The sequence below is a fragment of the Littorina saxatilis genome, linkage group LG16 (genome assembly GCF_037325665.1).
Source record: "Littorina saxatilis isolate snail1 linkage group LG16, US_GU_Lsax_2.0, whole genome shotgun sequence".
Classification (NCBI taxonomy): Eukaryota; Metazoa; Mollusca; class Gastropoda; order Littorinimorpha; family Littorinidae; genus Littorina; species Littorina saxatilis.
Window position 1 is genome coordinate 9,401,108 of NC_090260.1, and position 7,178 is coordinate 9,408,285.

The window sequence follows — 7,178 nt, forward strand, 5'->3', positions numbered from 1 at the left end:
TGGTGGTGACGGTGGTGAAGACAGAGTGAATGACTGTGGTGGTGATGGTGGTGATGAGAGGGGTGAAGACAGTGTGAATGACTGTGGTGATGAAGATATAGTGAATGTCTGGGGTGATGATGGTGGTGAAGAGGGAGGTGAAGACAGAGTGGTGAAAGACTGTGGTGATACTGATGATGTTGATGTTGTTGATGTGTATGCAAATGTTTCTGATGTTGATATTCTGCATGACTCTCTGGATGTTGGCAATGCGCATGAAATGGATAATGTTGTTGTAATGTCAGATGTTGATGTTCATTTTGACTCGTTAGATGTTGAGAATGTACGTAACAAATCTACTGTTAAAAAAGATGTATACAATGTTGATAGTGAGATTGGAGATTCCTTTGGTACTGAATATAGTATTGAGGATAATCCTGATATACTCTCCTGCTTAGCGCTTAATATTTGTGGAATCACTTCAAAGCTAAAATTTCCTGAATTTGTGAAATTTATTGCCAAATATGACATTATTTGTTTTAGCGAGAGCAAACTTGATGATATTGATGAGATTAACATTCCAGGTTATATAGCATTCTATAAGAATAGAGGAACATTTCGCAGAAAATCAGGTGGTGTATTAGTTTTATTACGGGAAGTGTTTGCTAATAATATAACTATTTTTGAAGAAAAAAAGCTGTCACATAAGATAAAAGAAGAGATGAAAATATGGTATAGATTTTTGGATGTAGAAATGTGTGAGAATGCGTTATTTTTTAAGTTAGATAAGAAAATACTTGGACGTGACACCCTTTTCTGTGCTTTATATATTCCCCTGAAGGGTCACCTTACCATAACAAAGATGTTTATGCTGAATTAGAAGAGGTGTATATGCAGTTTGGGTTAGATAATGATTATGTTTGTCTGTTAGGAGACTTAAATTCCCGCACTGGTCATCTGAGTGAAATGTTGCATGAAGATGATCAGCATTCAGAAGGTTTTGTTGATAATCATCATAATGACTTGTTTGACTCTGATGAGGTTGGTACTCTAATAGGTGAGCGGGCCTCACAGGATAATAATACTAATAACCTTGGTTTTAAATTGATTGATTTTTGTAAAATGACTGGCTTAGTTATTGCTAATGGTAGAGTTGGCGATGATACAGGGGTTGGTAAATGCACATGTAAGGATAAGAGCGTTGTTGATTATTGCATCCTGTCAAAAGATTTGTTCTCGAAAGTTAAATATTTTTCTGTGATGGAATTTTGTGAAATGTATTCTGATGTACACTGTCCTGTTGTTTTGCATTTATTAAAACATAATGAAGTACGCGCTAATGATTGCCTAGCAGACGTTGTGAAAAAAAACAAAAATGAAGATTTGCTGTCTAAAGGTAGAGAAAAGGATAACAAGTACACAAAACCAAAATGGGACAATAACAATGGGACCAAGTTAGCTTTTGTAGTTAATCTGAATGAGGATGATATTTATACTGTTGAAACTAAATTACAAAATATGCTAGCTACAAGTGAGAGTACGACAACAGATGACGTTGATAGTGTTACTAATAAGATTTGTGATATTTTAAATTGTTCTGCTGAGAAAATCGGTGTAATTAAAGAACAAACATTTATGAAAAAGCCACGTTCAAAGAAATTCAAACTACAACAACCATGGTTTAGTGCAATTTGCAAAGAGAAAAGAAAAATATTTTTACATGCGAAAAACAAAGCAAGACGGTTTAAAAATGTGTTACTTCAATGAAGATGAAAACAAGAGTGCTTTTAAAGAATACAAAAAGACAATAAAAAAAGGAATGCAAGTCGTATTATCATAATGAGTTTGTTTTAAAACTTTGAGAAAGTTAAGAAGTACTGACCCGAAAGCATACTAGAATCTTCTAAATAAAAATAAAAAGAATAATTCCAAAACTAACTATCCAACTTGTTCTGAGTTTTTCGAACATTTCACTAAACTACAAGAGTGTGATGAAAATGAAATGGATGATAGTAATGAACATTTAAATGAAGCAAGTAATGAATTTCTTAATGCGCCTTTTACAAAGGAGGAAGTTATCAAATGTATAGACAAGCTAAAAAACAATAAGGCATGCGGTCAGGATAAAATAATTAATGAGTATTTAAAAGCGTCACATGATCGAATTCCCGCAGTGGGGCACTGCGGTTATGAAATTAAAGGCCCCTCCTGTTTTTGGAACCGCAGGAGCTTTCTAGTTTGCTGTTAGGTAGATTTTTGGTTCCTCTTTCCTGTCATGCTCTCTTTTTCTTCATGAATTCTTTTCTTTTTTCTGCCTTCTTGCTCATTCACCTGTATTTTTTCTTGCCGCTTGTCTCGCGATTCATGTATAGTTTAATCTGTTAGTGTTCTGATGTAAGTCCAGCAGTAGATAGGTTAAGCCTATTTTAACATACTGGAAACTGGTAATCTTCCAGTAGGTATTAATTTAGTTTTACTAAAGCCTGCTGGGACACAAGTACAGTCGAACTCGCTTAAGACGAATCACTGGGGATCGAAAAAAAAGTTCGTCTTAACCAAAATTCGTATTAAGAAAATTGATCGATTTTTTTTTTTTTTTTTTTTTTTTTAAGTCTTGTACATTTTATGGTGTTTCAATTTGTTTCTTTCGCAACTTTCATGCTGCTTCACGTTTAGACAATAAAGTGACATATTCAGGTACATGTTCATGTGTGTCTCATGTTGAGTGATAATTGTTGAGTTTGAGTGAGAGTGAGCACACAGATGTTTCATCCAGTTGTTACGTTTTTGGTCACACACACGCGCACACACTGACACTGTCCACATTCGCGGTGTTCCTATCATTTGTCCGGAATCACTTACCTTGGCGACGGGTAGCAAACCTTGGCCAATTTAGTTTTTGTTTTGTTTTGTTGCAACATGATGTTCAAATCCAAATCGAAAGCACTGACTGACTGATAAACTATCGCGAACCGGCGAACGCAAACGTTGAGAGTGTGGTTTCCCTTGTCCAAGGGAAACCACTCTGGCATCTATATTTTTTGGAAATGGCTTCCGTTCGATGTTTCGTTTTTGGTATTCGCGAAGGAAATAAACGTCAGTCAGTCATTCATGTTCAGTGTCTGAGCTATCAATCACTTTGATTCTAAATTTGAAATTGTTTTGTGAGTACAGTGTAATCAGTTTAACTTTATTCAGTGATCGGTTGAGCAATGGTTCAAGCAGTCGACGCAAGGGAAGACTTTGACACACGTGTATTCAAACTTCTCAAATTCCCATGATATGTCGATCTCGGGACGAGTTTAAAGATTTCGTCATAAGCGTGAGTAAATTACAGACATTATGCATGCTTGGGAATCCAAAAAGTGCTCGTTATAAGCGTAAATTCGTTATAAAGAATTCGTTTTAAGCATTTTTTTTAAGCATGAAGAAAGAGGTATTCAGTTGGGAACTTAAAACTAATTCGTTATAAGTCAAAATTCGTAACTAGCGTGTTCGTTTTAAGTGGGTTCGACTGTAATGGGTTAGTGCATTTGTAAACAGGAATCGCTTGACAAGTGGCCCCCTTCATCCCCCCCTTCCTCGTCCTGATATGGCTCTGCGTAGTCGGCTGGACGTTAAGCAACAAATAAACAAACAAACTATTTTAACATACTGGAAACTGGTAATCTTCCAGTAGGTATTAATTTAGTTTTATTAAAGCCTGCTGGGACACAAGTAATGGGTTAGTGCATTTGTAAACAGGAATCGCTTGACAAGTGGCCCCCTTCATCCCCCCCTTCCTCGTCCTGATATGGCTCTGCGTAGTCGGCTGGACGTTGAGCAACAAATAAACAAACAAACATGATCGAATGATTGATATTTATGTATTGTTGTTTAATGTTGTTTTGCAGTCAGGAAAGGTTCCAACACAATGGGCCGTAGGTGAAATTATTCCATTGTACAAAAATAAAGGCTCTCAAGCTGACCCCACAAATTATAGTGGAATTACTATACTCAGATGCTTCGGAAAACTTTTCAGTGCAATTTTAAATGATAGGTTATCAAACTTTTTGGAGAGTAATAACAAATTAGGTCAAGAACAAACAGGTTTCCGCACAGGTTTTTCAACACTAGACCATGTTTTTAATTTGCATTGTATATTAAATTTTTTTTTCAACAAAAAGAAGCGACTGTTTTGTGCATTTGTAGACTATGAAAAAGCGTTTGATAAAGTTCGCCGTGCATTTTTATGGGAGAAATTAGTTAGTTCTGATGTTAATGGGAAGTTTTTAAAAACTGTAAGAAATTTGTATGAAAATGCCAAGTCTTGCGTTAAAGTTAATAGTGAGTGTTCTGGATATTTTCCCAGTTTGTGTGGAGTTAGACAAGGGGAAAACTTGTCACCGTTGTTTTTTGCTCTATTTTTAAATGATCTAAAGCCTTTTCTGTTGGAAAACAGTAATGGTTTACAATCTATGTCAAGAGAGGCTATTGTGGCTGGAATGGATGATACTGATGTAAATGCTTTGTTTCAAATGTTTTTATTACTGTATGCGGATGATACTGTGATCTGCTCAGAGTCTGAAAAAAACCTGCAAGAATGTTTAAACATTAAATGCACGAATACTGTTTAAAATGGCGTCTAAATATTAATGTAAACAAAACGAAAGTTATGTAGAGGTTACATGCCGAGTCTCAGTGATTATTAAAAATAATGGTCGAAGTTGGCGGATCATGAAAAATGCGAGCTTCAGCGAGCTTTTTCATGACCGCGAACTGAGACCATTATTTTTAATAATCACTGAGACAAGGTGTGTAACCTCTTTATTCCTCCTTTCTTCAGTTATTCAAAGAAAACAGGAGTTTTTGTGCGAAAGTTTGATCGAATCCGAATCACTCAACCAGTCAACCTGCGCAGGCGATCGATTAATGCGCGGTTGTATAGTTCCGTGCAAATCATTCCATTCTGTTAACACTTCTTGTCAGTTTCCCTGTTTTAGACTAAATTCAAATACACAGATATGCTGTTATTCTGCTGTGGCGGTAAAGGCAGATATTGTGTGTTCTGTTTATGTTTTAGTATCGTTTAGGATAATGTTCTTTCGTCAAATGGGACTAGCAGACGAACTTTTGCACCCGTGTTCCAACGTTAATTACTGTATGAAGTTCAGTTTTCTGGGGAAAATAGTGTATGAAACCACTTTATGTTGTTTAAATTGATGAGATGTGTGCATTTGGTTGCGTGTGATCTGTTTATAAAATGAAATATTGTTGAAAACTGACCGTCGGATTGCAGTCAGTGTTGTCGAAGAAACTGCGTTAAAAGAAGGGGAACTACTCTTGTCGGCAAGAGTATGAGTTACTTGCCTTGGGAATTTGCTTGTGATGAACGGTGTGTGCACGGCAGATCTAGATTCAGAAAACAACCTAACTCATGGATTTTATATGGAGATTCATGTGTTCAGGCCTGTAGTTGTTAATTTAAATGCGGTATGTTTGTATTGTTTGCTCCAGAGATGTATATTTCGTACGTATAGAGCGTTCGGAACTTTTCAGTCGCAAAAGTAGTACCAAAACAGAACAGCTTCTCAACCCATTGCACTATCGAGGATTCAGGCTGTTGCTGGCTCGTTATTTGTTTGGTTGCTGGGTCATTATCGAAAAATAACTAGCTCTACAAGTTTACAGAGGTAAAGAAGCAGAGGGGGGAATAAAGTTTTTTCCAGAGGTAAAATTAGAAATAAACCACTGTTTACGTACAATGGCAATTTAATCGAAGTAGTGTTTGATGTAATGTACTTGGGCCTTAAGATTAATTATAATAATACATTTTCAGTCGCACAGAAGAATCTATATGATCGTGCCTCAAGGGCAATGTTTGTTCTTTTGCGCACTTGTAGACAATTGTCACTGCCTGTGGACATACAAGTTGACCTGTTCGATAAAATGATTGCTCCAATTTTATTGTATGGATGTGAAGTATGGGGTTTTGGTTCCTGTGAACTTGCTACTAAACTTCAATTGCGTTTTTATAAAATTGTTTTCAAACTAAAAAAATCAACTCCAAATGCTATGATATTTGGTGAACTTGGAAGATATCCACTAGATGTTAATATGAAATGTAGAATGCTTTGCTATTGGTATAAACTGATTAGTCCTATTCATAAAAATAAATTTTCAAGTATTGTGTATTGCTTTACTTATAAATTGTATATCAACAAGATGATTGAATCCAAGTACTTATGTTTCATTGAAAAAACCTTAAATGAAATTGGTCTCTCTGGCCTTTGGACTTCTCAAGAAAATATTCAATACTCAAGCACATGGTTTAAAAAGAAAGTAAAAAGAAGCTTATATGACCAGTATATCCATAAATGGTTTACAGAAATTGGAACAAAAAATATGTTTTGGAATTATCGAATGTTCAAAGATATTTTTGCATGTGAAGACTACGTCACAACCCTGCCATATCAGCAATGTGTTTCAATGATGAAGTTTAGAACATTAAACAACAATTTGCCTGTACAGAAAGAACGTTATCTTAACATCCCGAGGTCAGAAAGAACTTGCACCAAATGTGTATCGCATGACATAGGTGATGAATTCCATTATTTATTTGTCTGTGATTTTTTCAAAGAAGAAAGAGCTGAGTTGTTACCATCTTACTATTGGAAAAAACCTAATGCACTTAAATTTAAAAAGTTGTTTGCTACTAAGAAAAAGAAATTGCTAAAGAATATTTTGGACTTTATTAATAGAATTTGTAACAGTTTTTCATAATTTTTTAATTTTTTATTTTTTTAATTTATTTATTATATTAGCATATATCATGATTGTATTGATTGTATTTATTGTTCAAAATGCCCCCATGGGTTATGGACTAATAAACTTGAACTTGAACTTGAACTTGTTCACAACCTCTGTAAATTTACCCCCATTTTAAGACTCCCTCCTTTTTCAGACCAAATGTGACCCTCCACCACGGAATGAGTCGCATGTCACCTTTGCATGATTTTCATATTTTTACATTTTCCTAAAGAGTTTTTTATGCTCTATCCAGTGGTGAAAATCGTTTTAGAAAAGAGCAAAAACTATTTGTGTTATAAGCCTGTGACTAAGGTGACCCTCACACTGTTACCAGACACGCCCCGGACTTATATTAAGCCTAGCGCAGAACCGCGCGAGGTGACATGCGACTCATTTCGTGGTGGAGGGTC

General features: G+C 35.6%; 1 long non-coding RNA gene across 1 annotated transcript; it reads left to right on the forward strand.

Annotated features, from left to right (window-relative positions):
• The first annotated feature begins 1,822 nt into the window (after positions 1–1,822).
• LOC138950348 (uncharacterized) lies at positions 1,823–6,867 on the forward strand. Its single transcript, XR_011450617.1, has 2 exons — positions 1,823–2,438; positions 3,659–6,867. It is a non-coding gene; the product is annotated as an uncharacterized lncRNA (long non-coding RNA).
• The last annotated feature ends 311 nt before the right edge of the window (positions 6,868–7,178 follow it).